Source organism: Panthera leo, chromosome B1 (genome assembly GCF_018350215.1).
Source record: "Panthera leo isolate Ple1 chromosome B1, P.leo_Ple1_pat1.1, whole genome shotgun sequence".
In the NCBI taxonomy this organism is placed as follows: Eukaryota; Metazoa; Chordata; class Mammalia; order Carnivora; family Felidae; genus Panthera; species Panthera leo.
In genome coordinates this window covers 47,618,160-47,638,308 of record NC_056682.1, presented here as the reverse complement: position 1 = coordinate 47,638,308, position 20,149 = coordinate 47,618,160, and positions in this window count along the sequence as shown.

Genomic DNA, 20,149 nt, shown 5'->3' with positions numbered 1-20,149 from the left:
AAATGTCTAATTGATGGAACTGCCTGGTGTTTATTGTTCTAATAGTCCTGAAGAAAGTCTGGATGATTCTCCATTAACCCACAATGAAACTCTAGGGGAGCATTTCCACAGCACTTCAGAGCTTGTTAACCTAAAAGTAATTGGGCATATAAATTTGGAGGGTCTTATTTGTTCTGCCAGCACTAAGTGGAAGAAAAGAATGGCCATATTTACTCGATTTAAATATTCCATTCAAAGGAAATATGCAGAAGTGATGCTAACTGTCCCAGAGTCCTAGGAGAGAGATATTGGAAAGACACCACAGCACACACATGAGCCATTATACCACTCACATTTGATCACAAATAGCCACATATGACTGCTCTAGCATTCACACCTTTATGAGTAGTGGCAGATGAAACAACAAATGCATCCAGTCATGAAAATTATATCCTGGCTCATTTTACTGTGGCTTTACACATTCTAGCTGGCTAATACTGGCAATTCAGTGCAAACTGGGTACAGGAGAGTGGGGAGGGAACATTATGGAATTAGATATGGGAACGTTAAATAAATACAGAAGAACATTCTAAGAATTTGGTGGAATAGAGGGGTAATTGCTCTAGGAAGATAAGCATCGGGGAGAGTGAGAGGCAACCACAACACTGGAGAGAGCAAGGATTGAGGACAGTGGATGGGGACAGGGTAGGCATTGGATATGATTTGCCTTGGTTCAGTTCAGCTTAATTCTGCTGAATAGTCACAGTGCAAGCACTATTGCGTTTTTGTCTGATCCACAACTTTCATTTGGTTGCCAGCCATCAGTACTTTAAATAGTCCTTGCCTTTGATGATACAACTTCTTTGTATATCCTCCTTACACACACACCTACAGATAATGCAGTAACAGATTGATAGCCACCGTGCTAGGAGAATTATATAGGTGCCAAGTGGCTCAATTCCTTGAACCACTGATACTGATCCACAAGTGTCTAGATTGGCTTCATTCTCCAGAAGTATTTGTGAGTGAAACAGGGTAGGCATAAGTATCTCACAGGATGAAACTCTCTTGTTATGACATTACTTATCCTTCATTTTAAATCTTCTTGGCCTCATTTACCTCCATACCCTTTGGCTATCTTTTGTTTTTAAGCTTATTTATTTATTTTGAGAGAGAGAGAGAGAGAGCAGGGGAGGGTCAGAGAGGGAGAGCGAGAATCCCAAGCATGCTCCGTGTTGTCAGTGCGGAACCCGATGTGGGGGTCAAGCTCATGTCAGTGCGGAACCCGATGTGGGGGTCAAGATCGTGAGATCATGACCTGAGCCAAAATCAAGAGCCAGATACTTAACCAACTGAGCCACCCAGGCACCTCTGACTATCTTTTATAGCTCCAGAAACCATTGTGGTGATCAACTCTATGTGGACTCCAAACCATGTATGGGGGAACAGTCCAAGAACACTTTGCTGCACACTTGTCATGTGCCCTTCACCTTCAGCCCACGAGCCTCCGTGTTGGTGCTCAAGCTGCTCTGCACCCATGCATGTGCTGTCAAGAAGTGTGGAGGAATTACTGTTTCATGGAACAAACCTTTGCCAAGGGGAAACAGGATGCATCTTATAAATTTCTCACATTCTTCTTCAGTAGACTGTTCAAGGACTCAAGTAGTTGGGGACAGCTATGGATGGTGGGAAGTACTAGGGATAAAAGCTGTATTTACTGGAAAAAAATGAAATTTGAGGTACTAACATGGACTAGGCTGTTGCAGCAGAACATTACAGGGGACTGCTAGGTAATTCACATCTACCTGTTATCAAGTATAGCATTTTAGGAATTGTCTTAAGTCCTATAAAATGTATGTTTTTATTCTCAGCTTTTAGAGAGTTAGCAAAGTAAAAGTGGCTTCTGGTTTAGAGAACTTCAGAAAGGGTCTACAACAAACAGGAGAATATTTGTGACCGGTCTAAAATAATCTAATCTCATTTCATGTGAAGCTTGAATATTTCTTACATAAAAATAACGGTTGTCTCAGCTATGGTACAAGCTGAGAATAAAGTGCCTCATTTTGTATAATAAAACTGATGAGGTTCAGGATGGCATCATGTCCCTGAGGGGCGACCAAGAGTTGTAATCAATTTTCATGAAATGTTTCTCAGAATGCTTGGGGCTTGGGCGTTTTTGGTTTTTCAGAGCCAACTTTGTTACGAATTGGTGGTCATGTATTGTATTACTTTTTGGACATTGCAAAAATTTTCCTTGACCTCATTGAAGGCATTATTCACTTCTACTTTCCTTGGAATATATCATGGCAACTTTGGAGAATATGGATCCTAAGACCCTAATCATAGGGAGAATAATCATGTTGAGGGTGATCACTAAGGAAGAGCCATCCAAGTCTGACCCTGGACTGACAACATAGCCTGAAAGTGTTATATGCATGGTTCACATACTGGGGGCCAGAATCCTTTGCGTGGAGGCAAAGATTTCAGATCGTATCCGTGTCATTGATTCTATGGCTTCTCGGTATAGACATTTTCAGAAAGAAGATCAGCGCGGAAGTTGTGGTTTTTGAACATTTAGATTTTCTAGATCCAAATCTTATAAAAATGGTTTGCTGGTGTAAGTAACTTAACTACTTGGAAGTAAAAGTGTGAAGATTAGGGTACCAGTTAATCATGCTTTCAGTTAATAGGCCTTATCTAGGAAATGGTTTCACATTTCTGATGCTACCCTAACAGTCAGACATTTTTTTTCTTCCCCAACATTCATGGGGAATTATTCTTTGAAAAGCACGTTTTGGAAGCCAATATCAAGGTCTTACTGGGAAAAGATGGTGTTGCAGACTGTCTTGAAAATATTCATCTTGGGAGATCAGGTATTCTTGATTAGGGTGTATCGGGATAAGAGATGCCATAAATTAATGCTTGAGGTTTCCTAAGCCACTGGGGACCTACGTAATGTGTGAACATTGTTCAGGAGGCTTTTGTTTTCAAGGGGAAGGAGGCTAAAGAGAAGTGAGACATAAAACACTGGAAATAAGCAGTAAATTCCAGGAAGTACTGAATTTTCCTGAAGCTCTTATGAGTTAGTCAACCAATACTAAGATTACTCTTGTGAATATTATTTTTTTCACTTAAAGATCACAGAAAACTCAACACTGGCTGATGAATTTCACATTTATAAAGGTTAATATTCAAATAATTCACCTGAAATAGCATCAACGCTTTCCCTTCATTGCACCTACCTAGCTTCTAATTATCTCTCTTCTGTAAATATTTTTCACTAGATCATAATTACATAAGTGCAGTGACCATGTCTGTCTTGCATAAAGTTATATACCTGCAAATGAGTTATCAACAAATGTTTGTGAAATGAATGAATGAATGAACTAAAATAATTTAGTATCCCTTTGATTGTATTAAAATTGGGCCATTAGGGAAAGAACTCATCCAGATACAGAGTATCATCTTGTTCTTCAGTGTATCCATTTTTGTTATTTAATCAAATATATATTGAGAATTTTCTATATATCTGATGTCATAGAATGTACTAGGGATTTCAGGGAAATGAGAACAACACAAAACAGACATCAAAAAATGGTTCCTTCCTGACTGTATAGAGACCTCATTTACTAAATTTTAGAATAATATAAAGGAAAACATTATCCACAATTTCTATATCACAAAACAGAAGGAGTCACAAAGAACTGACATACAATAAGGTTTAGAATATGCATTCACATATCACCTTCCTAAATTTGGACAGATTACTTACTCTTTATAAGGGAGAAAGCAAATTATCCTCCAAAATATATTGTCATCTTCCCCTAAAATAACAGAAGACTCCATTTTTAGTGGATTACATGATTGCTCAAAATAAAAGCTATATTTTTCTTGCAGTCTGTATGTGTTGCTCTGAAAAATAGGAAATGAACATAATCAATGTGTAAAACTCTATGTGACATCAAAAGAAAGGGGCATGCCTTCTCTTCATCTGTTTTCTCTTTCTCCTGTCCTGGAAAACAGATGTGTTGTTGAGCCATCCGGATTTATATAGACAAAAACATATTCTGTGGGTAGTAGAGGTACAGGATAAAAATGATCTTTGGCCCTTAACAAATCCATAAAATAAACTAAGCTCCAATTTTACATGATAAAAGGGGAGAAGTCATCAGAAAAATATATGTAGGTAAACCACCATTGACACAATTTAAGGAAAAATAGAGAATCCATAATCATAAATTCATTAGGAATTAAAGCACCCTCCCTCAAGTAACTGATAAAACAACTAGAAAAACATCAGTACATATCTTCTATTGAGAAGATATGAACAACACTATCAAACAACGTCATTTCATTGAATTTATAGAATACTTCCTCCACCAACTGTAGAAAATACTTCTAAGGACACATGATACACTTGCCAAAATAGATCATAAATTAGATCATAGAATGAGTCTCATCATTTTAAAAATAATACAGTGTGCTCTCCGAACTATATATGATTAAAATTAGAAGTCAATAACAGATATCTAGGAAGGCTCCAAATATCTACAAATTAAACATCACAATTCTACATAATTCATGGAATAGAGATGAAATGACAGGAAAATTGTAAAACATTTTGAAATTAATAAGGAAAAATATAAAAAATTATAGGATGGAGCTAAAGCAAGAGTAAGAAATTTATAGCTTTACTTTATTAAAGTGGGCCATGCTTAACTTTATTCTTCAATTTTAGAAAATTTTAACACTTTTTAAAATTCTTACCTCATAATTTATATTTTATTATTTAATTTTTAATTCCAGTGTAATTAACATATAGTGTTATATTAGTTGCAGGTGTGCCATACAGTGATTGAACAATTCTTTATATTATCCAGCGCTCATCTCAATAAGTATACTCTTAATCCCCTTCACCTAAGATATTTATAGCTTTAAATGTGTATTTTAGGAAAGGAGACAGATCTAAACTCATTAACCTAAGATTCCAACTTCAGAGGCACGGAAAAAGAAAAAAGAACAAAATAAAACCAAAGTAGAATGCAGAAATGAAAAAAACAAGAGAAAAATAAATAAAATAGTAAAATCACCAAGATTTTAATGGGGAAAATAAGCAATGTCTAAAGCTATTTCTTTGATAAGACCCATAAAATAAAATACCAACCTAGATTTTCTAAAAATAACATAAATCATTATTGACAAAAATGAGAAAGAACAACTTTATGCCAACAAAAATAACTTAGATGAAATGGACTAGTTCTGGGAAAAATATAAGTTGTCCAAATTGGCAGAAGAAAAAAAGGAAAATATGAATCTAAATATATTTCTATTTAAAAATTAGAATGTATGTCAAATCTCTTTCCAAAAGAAAACTCCAGGCTTAAATGACTTTGCTAGAGAATTCTATCAAACATTCAAGGAAGAGATAACTCCAACAATTCTATACACATATTTTCAGAATTTAGAAGAAACATTTCTCAAAACCATGTTATTAGACCAACATGCTCAGATTTCAAAATTCTAGAAAACAACTCAAAAAAGAAAATTGCATCCCGGTATTCCTCACGAGTATAGATGCAAGCATTCTTTAAAAGTAATAAGCCAAATTCAACAATATGTAAGAAGAATCATATATCATGGCTAAGTATGATTTATCTCTGTAATGCAGATTTAATTTTATATTTAAAAAATCAACACAACTCACTCATTAACAGAATGTAGGAGAAAAAATGTTATTTCAATATATTGGAAAAAAGCATTGAAAACAATACGTGCTATTTCAAATGATCGACAAACTAGAAATAGTAGGAAAATTCTTCAAATTGATAAAGTTACCCTTAATGAATCATAATATCATAGTTAACAACTAACTAGTGACTAAACTGGTTACCTGCAAACATTAAAAACAAGGAGTGATTGCCCACTTGTGCCATTTCTATTCAAAATTCTTCTATAGGTCCTAGCCAATGCAGTAAGGCAGTAAGATGAAACAAAGAAAGAGTTTTGGAAAAGAAAGAAATATTTATTGTGTCCAGATTATATAATTTCTTATGTAGAAAATTTCAAGGAACTTACAAAACAAGTAATAGAACTAATACATGAATTTAACAAGATTTAAAAAATACAAGAATTATATTGAGATACCTAATATATTCTTATAGATTAGTGGTAATTAGTTGAAAATGAAATTTTAAGATGAGTGGATTAATAGTAGCTCCTCCCAAAATAATACTTCATATTCAACAAAATAGAAGGTGTCCAAGATCACTGTGTTGAAAAATGAAAAAAATTAAAAAAGGAAGGATATGTGATGTGTATGGTTTGGAAGACTTAATATTGTTAAGACAATAACTCTCCCCAAATTGATTTATTGACTCAAAATAATCCAATCAAAATTCTAGCAGGATTTCTTTTTAATAGAAAATGATAAGTTTATTGACAAGGAAACGCAAAGAAATTGGAATAACGAATGATTTTTTTTTAAAAGAATAAATTGAAGATTTACCTGATTTCAAGATAGCAGTCAAGAAAGTTTGATATTGATAAAACGTTAAACACATAGATCTATGTAATGAGCAACCATGTAATGAGAGCTGAGTTAATGAGTCGAGAAATAAACTTAGACGTGTATGAACTATTGATTTTTGACAAATGTACAAAGCTAATTCCGTGGGAAAATTTTTTTTTCAACAATTGTTGCTGGATCAGTTGTATATTCATATGCAGGAAAAGTTAACATTGATTTAACCATATACATAAAAATTTACTCAAGAATATATCCTATAATTTCTGGGAGGGAAAAAAAGGAGATAATTTTTGCAAACTTGGGCTAGGTAACTGATTCTTAGATAAACACAAAAGGTATGAACCATAATAGAAAACCAGGTAGAAATATGGACTTCTTAAAAAACAAACAACATTTTGCTATTTGAAGGACACCCCTGAGAAAACAAAAGACAAGCTACTATTAGGGGGAAGAATAATATTTACAGCGTATCAGTCAAAGAAGTTTTAATCAGGAGATATAAAGAAACTTTGCGACTCAATAAGAAAAGGACTAAAAGAGATGATCACAGATCTCGCAAAAGAAGTTAAATATGCATTTAAAATGATGCTCAGTCTCACCAGATAAATACAAATTATAATCAAAGGGAGACAACTCTATCCAAATATTAGAATAACTAAAATTAAAATGACCATACTTGGGTGCCTGGGTGGCTAGTTGGTTAAGCGTCCAACTTTGACTCAGGCCATGACCTCATGGTTCCTGGTTTCGAGCTCTGCATTGGGCTCTTTGCTGACAGCTCAGAGCCTGGAGCCTGCTTCAAATTCTGTGTCTCCCTCTCTCTCTCTCTGCTCCTCCCCCACTCACACTCTGTCTCTTTTTCTCTCTCTCAAAAATAATAAATAAACATTAAAAAGTTAAACAAATGACTGACCATACCAAGTGTTGGTTAGAATCAGGAGCAACTAGAAATCTCATGCAATTCTTTTGGAAATGTAAAATGGCTATAATCATTTTGAAAAATATTCTGGCAGTGTCTTAAAATGTTAAATACTTATTAATCAACTTAATCATTCTACTTCTAGTTATCTACCAAATAGAAAGGGATGCCTAGGCCCACATAAAGACTTATGCATGAATGTTCTTAGGAGTTTTATTTATAGTAGCCCTTAAATGGAAACAACCCAAATGTCCATTAACAAGTAAATGTGTAAACACATTATACTATACAGATCCTACAATGGAATGCCACTCAGCAATAAAAAGGAAAAGAAAAAAAAACTATGCATATAATATGTAGATGAATATTAAATATTTACATTGAGTGAAATAGCCAGGTTAGAAGACACATCTGTGGTTGCCTGGGGTTGAGGGGGATACATTGAATAGTGCCATAAGGAAATGTTTAGGGATGATGGCAATGTCACTGTCATCATGTGATGGTTTCACATTCTGGCTATATGTCAAAACACATAAAACTGTACCTATACTGTGTGCAATTTATTTTGCTTCAACTGAAACTCAATAAAATTGTAAATATTATGATATTTACAATGAGAATACAGAGAAAAAGGGCCATAATTGATTGGGAGATTAAGGAGGGATTTTTGGATGAGGTAATGTGTTTAGGCTTGATGTCACAAGCCCTGTAGTTTTAGAAAACCATGGCTGGGTTGGTGGAATTTTTCTTAAAGATGTATTTGAGTAGGCAAAGGTTTCTTTCCTAGTTTTCAAGTGTCAGAAGAAAAAATAAAAAATAAAAAAGTTGGCCGCAGATCCCTAGGTCAACCTGGCTTATAAACTATTCCCTCTGTCATTTAGATCTGAGGATACTTTGTGGGACTAGATCTCACTCTTACATCAGAGGCTCCAGTAGCTTCTTGCTGGAAAACTCTCAATCAGGCAGGAAGAGAGGTAATAGACCCTGTTGGAATCAGCTCGAGTAGTTAAGCACATCTGGATCTCACTGCACAGGGCTTCCTTGGTTCCTCCTGCTCAAGATTTTAAATATGTCTGAGATTTAAAAAAAATTAATAAAAATAAAAACAAAAAGCATTTATATGTAAAAATGTATGTATTAATAGTATACACCCATATATACATTTGTTTATATGCATATATATGTAATTAACATCAATATTTTACAGAGAGATTGAAGACAGATTATACTTGTGCTTCAAGTAATACATTTGCCTAAATATTTCCTTTGATCATCTCTTCCCTTCCTTCAGTTTCCCTTTCCTTAGCAATTCCCTTTCCTTGCTTCATCCCACAAGTTCTTCCCAGTCTCTCTCCAAAATGTCTGTCCCTGCCTTTTTAGCCATTGTAATGCTGTTATATTCCTTCAGCTAGTGCCCCTCACCTAGCAAGATTTAGGAAAATAAAAGTCCAGTCTTTTTAATCACAAATTTTCTACCTCAGACTTCTTTTTGTCTTCTCTTGCTGATGTGGAAGTAAAGTTTGTGGTCAGTTTGATACTGATTTCTGAATAGTCAATTATTTCTTTTCTAGATACTTAGAGAATTTTGTGTTCTTTACAGTAAAAGTTTAAAATATGACCAAGGGTAGAATCTCTTAGAATTTCAAAAATCATTCCCATGGGTATTTTTTAATATTGCCTATAAAATATTTTCTCTCAGAGAATTTGATAGAATGGTGTTTCCTGAGCTCTCGAATTTCAGTGTAACCATATGTCTCACTTTGGTTGATGAGATGTGAGCCGGCATGTTATGCGTCATTTCCTGGTAGAAGTCCCAAGAATCAGTGTATGATTTACAGTGTTTCCTTTTCCTGCCTTGCCAATTATAAATGGGCAAAGATGGAGCCTCCAGAAGCCTATATCCACTACAGAGATATAGTATAAGCAAAAAATGACTGTTTGCTGTTTTAAGCCACTAACATGTGAGGATCTGTTTTTTACTTCAACTAGTCTTTCCTCAGTGATGACAGTGCTAGAATTCTGATGCTTTAAGCTCTTTTGATTAAAGAATATAAAAGCAAAACCACATAACTAAGCCCAAAGCAAAACAAGAAAATGAAAAAAGAACTTGAATTCTATTTCTAGCTCAGCAAACTTCTTTTGTCATATTTCTATTATCTTTTTGTTCTTATTTAGTTCTTTCTCTGCAACAAAATCTGTAATTCTCAAATGGAATACCCATTCTTTAAATTCCATTCTCCATTCAATAAATATAAAATTATCTTAAATTTTATGTATTTTATTGTATTTCTTTAAGCTTTTCTCTTGAATTACAGTGGTATTTCTCAACCTTGTCCTCTAGATCATTGATTGGTTTATTTGCTTATTATCATTATTTAAAAACTATTAACTATATATAACATGTACAGTTATATATGATATATAATATATTGATATATAATAATATATAATTATTATTAAAAACTATTAACCATTAACTATTAAACTAAAAATTGTTAACTATTAAAACTTGCTTCCTAATGCACCTAAGTGAATGGGGTTTTTCTTCATATGACAGACATGTGAGATAGCATTTCTAGGACCTTAAATAAGTAAATCACTAATTTTTATGGATATTATCAAAATGTCTTCTTAAAGTTAAGCCAATTGATAATGCCTCTGAGAATTTGTAAGTGCCAGTTTCTCCCACTCTTAAATAGCTTTAGACATTAAAATTGTTTCAGTTTGGTTCAACTAGTCGCAAATACTCCATGATTGTTTATATTTTCTCTTTGATGTCTGTCTGTACTTGCGTGGTGTCCTACAATATCCCAGCATGTCCTGCTCTCTTTTGTTTATTTTTTATCACTTTTCTGGTATGTACATATTTTCTTTGACAGGAATTTCATGATTTAGTTGCCTCAGTGAACTTCCAACTTTACTTCTTGATTTGTTGAATCTTGTGAGCCATCGAGTCTCAGCAGCTTGTTAATAATTAATAGCGGACACGTGAAAAGAGAAGTAATAGCTGTGACTTGCTCAGAAATTGTTCCTAGACAGTGGAGAGATCAACTGCCTGCTTTTTGTTTTTGTTTGTTTGTTGTTTGTTTGTTTTGTTTTGTTTTTGTCTTGGTTTTTTATTAGTGCAGCACCTTCATCTGAGATTTCAGGACAAATTGTAAAAGAGTAAACTTATGTTCCTCCTGTCCTACTTCAGAAGTTGGATCAACTGTAGTGTAAAACAAAAGTGCTTCTTAACAGTTGTGGAAATTTCCCTGGACCTCACTGTATGAATTCTTCCCATTCTTAGTTTACAATTCTGTTCGATTTCCTTTTCATCTACATCTTGAGTACTTTTATGGAACATTTGGAGGTTGGATGTAAGGTAAGTCAAGTAAGCTGTTTATTAGCTCAAAATTCTACCTTCTATGTTTTTCTCAATATTTCCCAGGACTCTGGTACAATGACATTTAAGTGGAAAGTGAGTCTGTCCAAATATTGTGCAGAAGATCTCAAAACAAGAAGGACGGAGAGTTACAACTAGAACCAAGATTGTTGTAAATTGTGAGTTCTCTTCGTCATATCATGTTTTAACACTGTTGTAGAATAGCTGTTAAAATGTACTTACATTTTCAAGCAACCTTTCAATAATGTATCCATTTAATAAGAAGAACTCTACCAATAGAAGGAATGATGCAAGGCTTTCTGGGGCTTAAATTGTCTCATGTCCCTTAAATTGCTTCTTTGTTCAAATCCTGGGAAGTTCCTAATCCCATAAGCCAAGGCTGAAAAGAGAAACCAGCCAAGCATGAACTAGTGCTCTGTACTGGCCCATTAGGCTAACAAATGAGGTACAGGTGAAGTACTGCTCTTCTAAGCTTGGATTTGTGCACGGTAACTCATTGCATAGGCAGGTAAAGACATGTAGACAGCCTTTATTTAATAATCTGGACATGAAGAAGAGAAGAGCATTTCTTGCTGTTCAAGGGACTGCCCATCACACAGTGAGAGCCTGGGAGACAGAGATGGTGTCTGTCTTTACTCCGCCTCCTTGCTCAATGTTTTGGGACTAGAACATACTCGTCAAATGCTTACTGAACTGAACCAGGTGCTTTAAAGGGCACACACATCACAATTTTTTCATATAAGGTACTTCATCATTACTATGATTACTTTCCAAAGAAAATATATTCCTGTGGAAGAAACTAAGAGGATTTTATCCTCATTTCTGTCACAGACTCAATTGACTTTGTGCAAGTGACAAAATCTCTGAGGTTTTTTTTTTTTTTTTTAATCTGTCAAATAGGAAGAATACTCTCCACCTTGACAGACTGTAGTTGTATATGAAACAAACATTTGGATATAAAATTCCTTTGATAGTGATTAGGGCATGATACCTATTTGAATAATTGTATATCAGTATTAAAACTGCATACTTTGGTCTGATCACATGTGTTTTTTTTTTATTTAATTTTTTAAATTTGCATCTAAGTTAGTTGGCATATAGTACAACAATGATTTCAGGAATAGATTCCTTAATGCCCCTTACCCATTTAGCCCATCCCCCCTCCCACAACGTCTTCAGTAATCCTCTGTTTGTTCTCCATATTTAAGAGTCTCTTATGTTTTGTCCCCCCCCACCCTGTTTTAATATTATTTTTGCTTCCCTTCCCTTGTGTTCATCTATTCTGTGTCCTAAAGTCCTCATATGAGTGAAGTCATGTGATATTTGTCTTTCTTTGACTGACTAATTTCTCTTAGCATAATACCCTCTAGTTCCATCCATGTCATTGCAAATGGCAAGATTCCATTCTTTTTGATTGCCGAGTAATACTCCGTTGTATATGTATACCACATCTTCTTTATCCATTCATCCATTGATGGACATTTGGGCACTTTCCATACTTTGGCTATTGTGGATAGTGCTGCTATAAACATGGGGGTGCATGTGTCCCTTCAAAACAGCACACCCGTATCCCTTGGATAAATACCTAGTAGTGCAATTGCTGGGTCATAGGGTAGTTGTATTTTTAATTTTTTGAGGAACCTCCATACTGTTTTCCAGAGTGGCTGCACCAGTTTGCATTCCCAGCAGCAGTGCAAAACAGATCCTCTTTCTCTATATCCTTGCCAACATCTGTTGTTGCCTGAGTTGTTAATGTTAACCATTCTGACAGGTGTCAGGTGGTATCTCATTGTGGTTTTGATTTGTATTTCCCTGATGATGAGTGATGTTGAGCATTTTTTCATGTGTCGGTTGGCCATCTGGATGTCTTTTTTGGAGAAGTGTCTATTCATGTCTTTTGCCCATTTCTTCACTGGATGATTTGTTTTTTGGGTGTTGACTTTGATAAATTCTTTATAGATTTTGGATACTAACCCTTTATCTGATATATCAGTTGCAAATATCTTCTCCCATTCTGTTGGCTGCCTTTTAGTTTTGCTGATTGTTTCCTTTGCTGTGCAGAAGCTTTTTATTTTGATGAGGTTCCAATCATTCATTTTTGCTTTTGTTTCCCTTGACTCTGGAGACGTGTTGAGTAAGAAGTTGCTGTGGGCAAGATCAAAGAGGTTTTTGCCTGCTTTCTTCTAGAGGATTTTGATGGCTTCCTGTCTTACATTGAGGTCTTTCATCCATTTTGAGTTTATTTTAGTGTATGGTGTACGAAAGTGGTCTAGGTTCATTCTTCTGCATATCGCTGTCCAGTTTTCCCAGCACCACTTGCTGAAGAGACTGTCTTTATTCCATTGGATCTTCTTTCCTGCTTTGTCAAAGATTAGTTGGTCATACGTTTGTGGGTCCATTTCTGGGTTCTCTATTTTGTTCTATTGATCTGAGTGTCTGTTTTTGTGCCAGTACCATACTGTCTTGACAATTACAGCTTTGTAGTATATCTTGAAGTCCGGGATTGTGATGCCTCCTGCTTTGGTTTTGTTTTTCAAGATTGCTTTGGCTATTTGGGGTCTTTTCTGGTTCCATACAGATTTTAGGATTATTTGTTCTAGCTCTGTGAAGAATGCTGGTGTTATTTTGATAGGGATGATCACATGTGTTTTATTTTTTTTTTTAAGTTTTTATTTATTTACTTTGAGAGAGAAAGTGCCAGTGGTGGAGGGTCAGAGATAGAGGAGTGTGTGAATCCCGAGCAGGCTCCGCACCAGCAGCACAGAGCCCAATACGGGGCTCAAACCCTTGAACTGTGAGATCATGACCTGAGCTGAAGCTGGGACTCTCAACCAACTGAGCTACCAGGCACCCCTGATCACGTGTATTTTAAAATGTGTGCTCCAAATAGTCAAAATGTTAAAATTAATGGAAACTGGTTCATTCAGTACCAAGAGTATTCATTCATGTCTAATAAAGATGAGAGTAAATATCAAGTAAGGCAGATAGTTATGAGTTAGTTAAATATTAGAGGGGTCACTGTGTAAATGACTCCTCTAATTATGGAAGATCAACATTGAAAGCCATTAAGGTCCCCATATCCATGTGGGGAAAAAATTCCTTCTTTTAGCTTTTAACTTATATAGAACTGAAATAAAAATTAATAAAACACTTTTCTTATATTCTAAGTGGAAAAATCAGAGATCAATATGAGCAAGGAGGCCAATTAGAAAAGCCCAAAATATATTTTTTAAAAAGCGTAAAGTCTTTTTATTGCGAGTTATAAATATGTGGGTCACTAAGAACTACTGACAGGGCTTTTGATGCCAGGCAACTGTGGTATCAAAGCTAGAAGTGAGTCCTCTGGAAAAAAAAAAAAAAGATAAAAAGAATTTTCTTCCATCTTAGAATAATATAAGTAATATTGAAAGTTGAAGATTAGTGAGGAAGGAACAGATTATGCGAGGGTGCTTTTATTTCACATCCTGACTGTATTTACTAATTTAAAATCACCTAAAATGCTATTAATAAAAATTAACGTTTTACTTCAATATGGAGCTATTGTTATGCAAAAGTATAAATAACAGGCATCTATTCTCTTAGCTATGTTATTCACACTGGATGTGTAAAAGCTTTTGTAATACAGTCACAGTGTTAAGCTTTCTACCTAGAAATCTTTATTCCAATAGTAAACGTGGAGCTTATAAAAGCACTTTTAGAAAGAAAACCCAGTGGATGTCATAAAGGCCAGTGTACTGGCATGTAGCAAAACGTGTCTCCTACCTTTTTATCTTTTAATTTTTTTAAAGATTATTTATCTACTTAGAGAGAGTGCGCGCGCACGAAAGTGAGTGCCCAAGTGGGAGAGGGGCAGAGAGACAAGAAGCTCTGTGCCATCAGTGCAGAGCCTGTCGCAGGGCCCGAACCCACAAAGCACGAGATCATGACCTGAGCCAAGATCAAGGGTCAGAAGCTCAACTGACTGCACCCCCCAGGTGCCCCCTACCCTTTCATCTTTGAATGCAGGTTCACCCATAAAGCTCTCAAGTAGGAGATCCTTACTAAGGCCATCTGACCCCAGGTCCATCCCTTGTCACCCTAATTACTGCCTTTCAGCCATCTTGACTTGAATTATAATGCGTTCCTAGAAAGGCTATAAAGACTGATTTGGAACACTGCTACTTCTGCAGAGCCCCCAGTTGGATTTTAATCCTTTAAGGGGAATTAACTCTGGGAGGAGGTGTTATTCGATGGCAAAGCTAGAAAATTGTCTATGAATACAGAAATCACACATTGGCCTGTCTGTTTCAGAGCAGCAGGTGTACTTGCCTCGGGTGACATTAGACTGTTTGATGTAAATGAACCACATGACACCCAAAACTTCATGCATCTCATCAATGTTAATGTCTAAGAGGGCACCTCATCTCGTCCCAGAAGAAGAGAGGAGTGGTAACCATGTCAATAGCAGAAGCCACAAGCTTCCTTTCCTTGCCTCCTCAGTCCTGAAGTCAAAACGGTCTTGCGTTGCATGTTCAACAGAGGCAATATTGTTCCCACAGGGGAAAAATTTGGTCCTTTAGTGGGGAAGGATCTTAAATCCCACATTACAAAAGCAGCTACATAGTACATCTGTGTATTAAAATTATATGGGTAGGGGATAATTAGAAAAATACATCTAATTAAATAAAAGGTTGAGAAACACTGCTGGAGTGTAACAGGGGGGAAATGACTAAACACTTATTTATCTTGTTCAAGTTTAAAATTAAGTAAAATGCAATTTAAAAATGTAAATGGCTAATGTAGTCTGAAGGTCACTTAGGTGGGCAATAAATGGGAAAAAATAATAAAAGCTGGAGGGGAAATAATTGCCATTTGTTAACGATGAAATGCTACATACTTATGGGTATCTGCATATTTCTAAAAATTGGATTCTTTCAAGGTTGGTGTATGCAGGGGGCTATGGAACTGTGTCTCAGAGTAAGATGGCAGACTGGGGTGGCACGCAATGTGATCAATAAATAAGCTGGCATGTGACTCTGAGAGGCTGAATCAGTAGAGAAGAATCCAGAGCAATAGATATCCCTGATCACTGTTGACTGGGGCTGACATGTGCAAGAGGCAGACGGGTGCCTTTAAGTCATGAGATCTATGTTTGCACTTGGTTCTTCATGACATTCCACTGGAACATCCCATGGTCTCTTCTCAGCTTGTCATTGATTTGGAGCCACTGAATGAAGACATGAATACTGAAATCTATTTGACATCAGTTTCCCACTCAGCAGAGTTTGGGAGTGTCTTAACTTTTGCACATGAAGCCTCCTGATAATCAGGATTAGAAGATAAAATTATTACACTAATGTTTAGACTGTGGTAGAAAACTAAAATTTTTGAAGCTAATACAACACAGGGTAATAATCACTTTGGAAATCCATTGTAACTAAGCTGCTATTTCATTAAAGTATGGACAATTTCTGTGCTTTAAGAACATCATCTCCTGCCACACTGGAAATTGGTGTCCTGCCACAACCAAGAGCTACTTAGAATAACAAAAAGTTGCAACAAGGCTCTGATCATACCTCATGTTTTCCTTTTCCTTAGCAAAGGGCTATGGATAAGGGCACCTAGGTGACTCAGTCAGTTGAGTGTCCAACTCCTGATTTTAGCTCAGGTCATGATCTCATAGCTGTAAGACCGAGCTCTGCATCGAGCTTTGCACTGGGCGTGGAGCCTGCTTAAGATTCTCTCTCCCTCTTCCCCTCCCGCACTCATGCACATGCTCTCTCTCTCTTTCTCTCTTTTTCAAAAAAGGGAGGGGCGTATGAATAAAGATATGAAAACGAGAGGCTCTGATGTCAAACTGCCTACTTGACAACTTTTTGGATGTCTAAAGGGCATCTCAGTGAGCATACTCAAAACTGAGCTCCTCATTTTCTGCCTCCTGACGTGGTTTTTGTTATCTTCCATATACCTGTTAAAGATAAAGCTATTCCAGCTGATCAGGCCCAAATCCTTCTTTTAATCTTGACTTTTCTTTCATATTCTATAGTGAGTTCAGCATAAAAACCATAGGCTGGCTTTACCTTCAAAATCTATCCTGAATTTATCACTTGTTAATGTCCTCACTGCCACTCCGTCATCCCAGCCAGGATCAGCTCACACCTGCATTGTCGTGTTAATCGCCTGTCTGGTCTCCTTTCTTCCAGTTCTCCCAAAAATTTGCATTCAACCAAACAGACCATCTGTTAAGTCATGTCAGATCATGTCGTGCCTCTGCTCAAAATCTACTGGTGGCTTGAGTGGTCACAGAGTAAAAGTTACAGTTCTCAGTATGCCCATAAGCCCTGCCCCCTAGACACAAACATACCTCATCTCCTCAGACTCCCCTTAGCTGTCTCTATTCCAGTTCTGCCATCTTCCTTGCTGTTTCTCGAACTTTTTAGGGGATGGAGTTAGTCCTTTTCGGGGCCTTTACATAGGCTATTCCCTCTTCATAGAATGATCTACCCTTAGACACTTTCATGGCTAGTTTCCCTTCTTCCTTCATGTCTTTTCTCAAAAGTACACCCGGCTGGGGCGCCCGGGTGGCTCAGTTGGCTGAGCTTCTGGCTTCTGATTTCAGCTCAGATCATGGTCTCTTGGTGTAGGCTTGAGACCCACGTTGGGCTCTGCACTGATCTCAGCACTCTCTGTCTCTCTCCCCCTCTCTCTGCCCCTCCCCTGTTCACACATGCACTCTCTTTCTCTCAGAAATAAATAACAATAAATAAAATTACACCCTGCTTAAAATTTTGCACTACTTTCCCCACAATCCCACTCACGGAATTTTATACCCGCTTCCAAATTTTTGCACTTTCTAACAGGCATATAGTTTACTTTTTCATTTTATTTGCTGCTATTTTTCCACGACTGGGCTAAGCCCCATGAAGGCAGGAAATTTTGTCTACTTTATTCACTAATGTACCCCCCCTTTACCCAGGATTGTGCCTGTCACATAATAAACACTCTCTAAATAACTTAAATAAATGGATACATTTTCAAGGGTTTTCTTTAGTAGCCCTGATTTCAAAGTTTGTTCTGCTGATGTAGCGGAGAAGAGTCTGCAGTAATTGGAGACAGTTTTGAAAATGGTCTTACAGTCTCTGATCGGCCTTATGTGTGCTCCAGACTTTAGTGTGCGTTAATTTGGGGGTTCTGCCAGGCGAGGACCACTATCTTAATCACACCGGGCTCTGGGTCCTTGATGGGCCTCCTCGTTCTGCTCAGGGACAATGAAGTCACTTCTAATCCAGTTCCACCCAGAGCATCAGGAAGGGATGCCCTTCTGGCCCTGGAAGGGGGCTGGAATAACTGCTGTGCTCAACCTTCCCAGGATACAAAACTTAATTAACAGATGCCTTTATTTCCAAATGTACTTTTTTCTGCCCGGGGAGAAATTATGCCTTTGGGTTTTGAAACTGGCCGAGGCAGCCCAAATCACCCACGACTCCCTCTTCTCCCTCATCCACTGCAGGCATAACATGGAAATTGTCAAGCGAGCAAGCCTGAGCTGCATAGAGCTCCCCATGTCAGTGTTGGGAGCGTGTGAGGACTGGATTTGAGTGTTGGAAGAAACAGGAAGAAAGAGAGGAACATGGATGCTATGCTGGGGTCTCACTTCTCACTCAGAAGCCTGAGTGAATCTGGCAGATGAGCTGGGCTTCAAAAGGGGAATGAAGTGATGCTGAGCTAAGAGATTTAGAGACTGACTCACATCAGACTGAATGTTCATGCAGAATTATCTGAGATTACATAGCTAGGGAACAAGAACTTGAATTGTGATCACAGAGCACAGCTGTATTCCTAGCCAGGAAAACAGTGTCAAGCTTCAAGTCTTTGGAGTGAAGATGTAAATGGAAGAACAAGGAGAGGTCAGATGGGTAAAACAGCAAAGAAATGAAATGTTACAGAGGACAATTCCTAACTGAGAACGTGAATGACGAGAGACTTTTATGAATACCAGCATTAGGGCAGCATATCTGCTCTTTTACTGATGAGAGAAATCAGTGATCTCTTCTAGAATTAGGTGGTAAATATGCCACTGTTCCTGAAAAATGCTTATGCCAACAGCTGAAATCCAGTGGTGCAAGTAATTGACTCCCAGTGTATACCAAGAGTGCAGGCTGATAAAAGACCTTTGGAGGAGGCTGAATGACTCACTACATGTGAGGAAAGACATATTTTGTTTCCTCCATTAGGCAGGTTACCAAAAATCCCACTCACTGTGCCTCCTAAAAACTAGGGGACTTGATTGGCCAAAGTAATTTGCACAAGGAACCCAAGTAACACTTGGTCAAAAGCATTAGATGTACGGATGGAGTTTAAGTCAATGAATAGAATTGCAGGATTAAATTTTCACCCTCTGCCCAACAGTTAATTGTGTGACCCATGCTTTCAGTTTGCTAGGGACCACCTCTGCCCATTACCTTTGTGGTTGCTTCAAGCTCATTCTTGGCTAGTTGAATGGACTTGACATTAAAACCTTGTTGGGTCTGACAAAAAACGGCATCCAAGGGTCAAAGCAGAACATAGGGCACAGGAAGAAAGGTGAGCTATGGTTGTTAGAAATTTGGTAAGAAATGTCTCATGTGTTTTAGAACTGAGAAAAGGTGGTTAAGATGCTGGCTGTGTTTCCCAAGTATCCATCACCCTCTTCCTATAAACCAATCAGAAATGAAGGCGTTAATTGTCAGATCATTAATAAGAGTAAGCTCATTCCATCGTTTATGTTTCTCATGAAAGAAGTTATATTTGTACTATATGTTATTAAAAACAATCATTTCTTTTTTTTAAGTTTTTATTTAAAGTCCAGTTAGTTAATATATAGTGTGATATTAGCTTCCGATGTGCAGTATAGTGTCAACACTTCCATACATCACTCGGTGCTCATCACAACACGTGGACTCCATAATCCTCATCATCTATTTTACCCATCCCCCCCCCCACCTACCTCTCCTCTTGGTAACCGTCAGTTTGTTCTCTATAGTAAAGAGTGTTTCTTGGTTTGTCTCCCTCTCTCTTTTTTCTTCCATTTGCTCATTTGTTTTGTTTCTTAAATTCCACACGTGAGTGCAATCATATGGTGTTTGTCTTTCTCTGACTGACTTATTTTGCTTAGCATCATAATCTCTAACTCCTATCATACTCTCTAGCTGCTATGAATGTTGGAATACATATGTCCCTTTGAATTAGTATTTTTTTATTCGTTGAGTAAATACCTAGTTGTACAATCACTGGATCATTGGGTAGTTCTATCTTTAATTCTGAGGAACCTCCATACTGTTCTCTATGCGGCTGTAACAGTTTGCATTCCTTCCAACAGTAC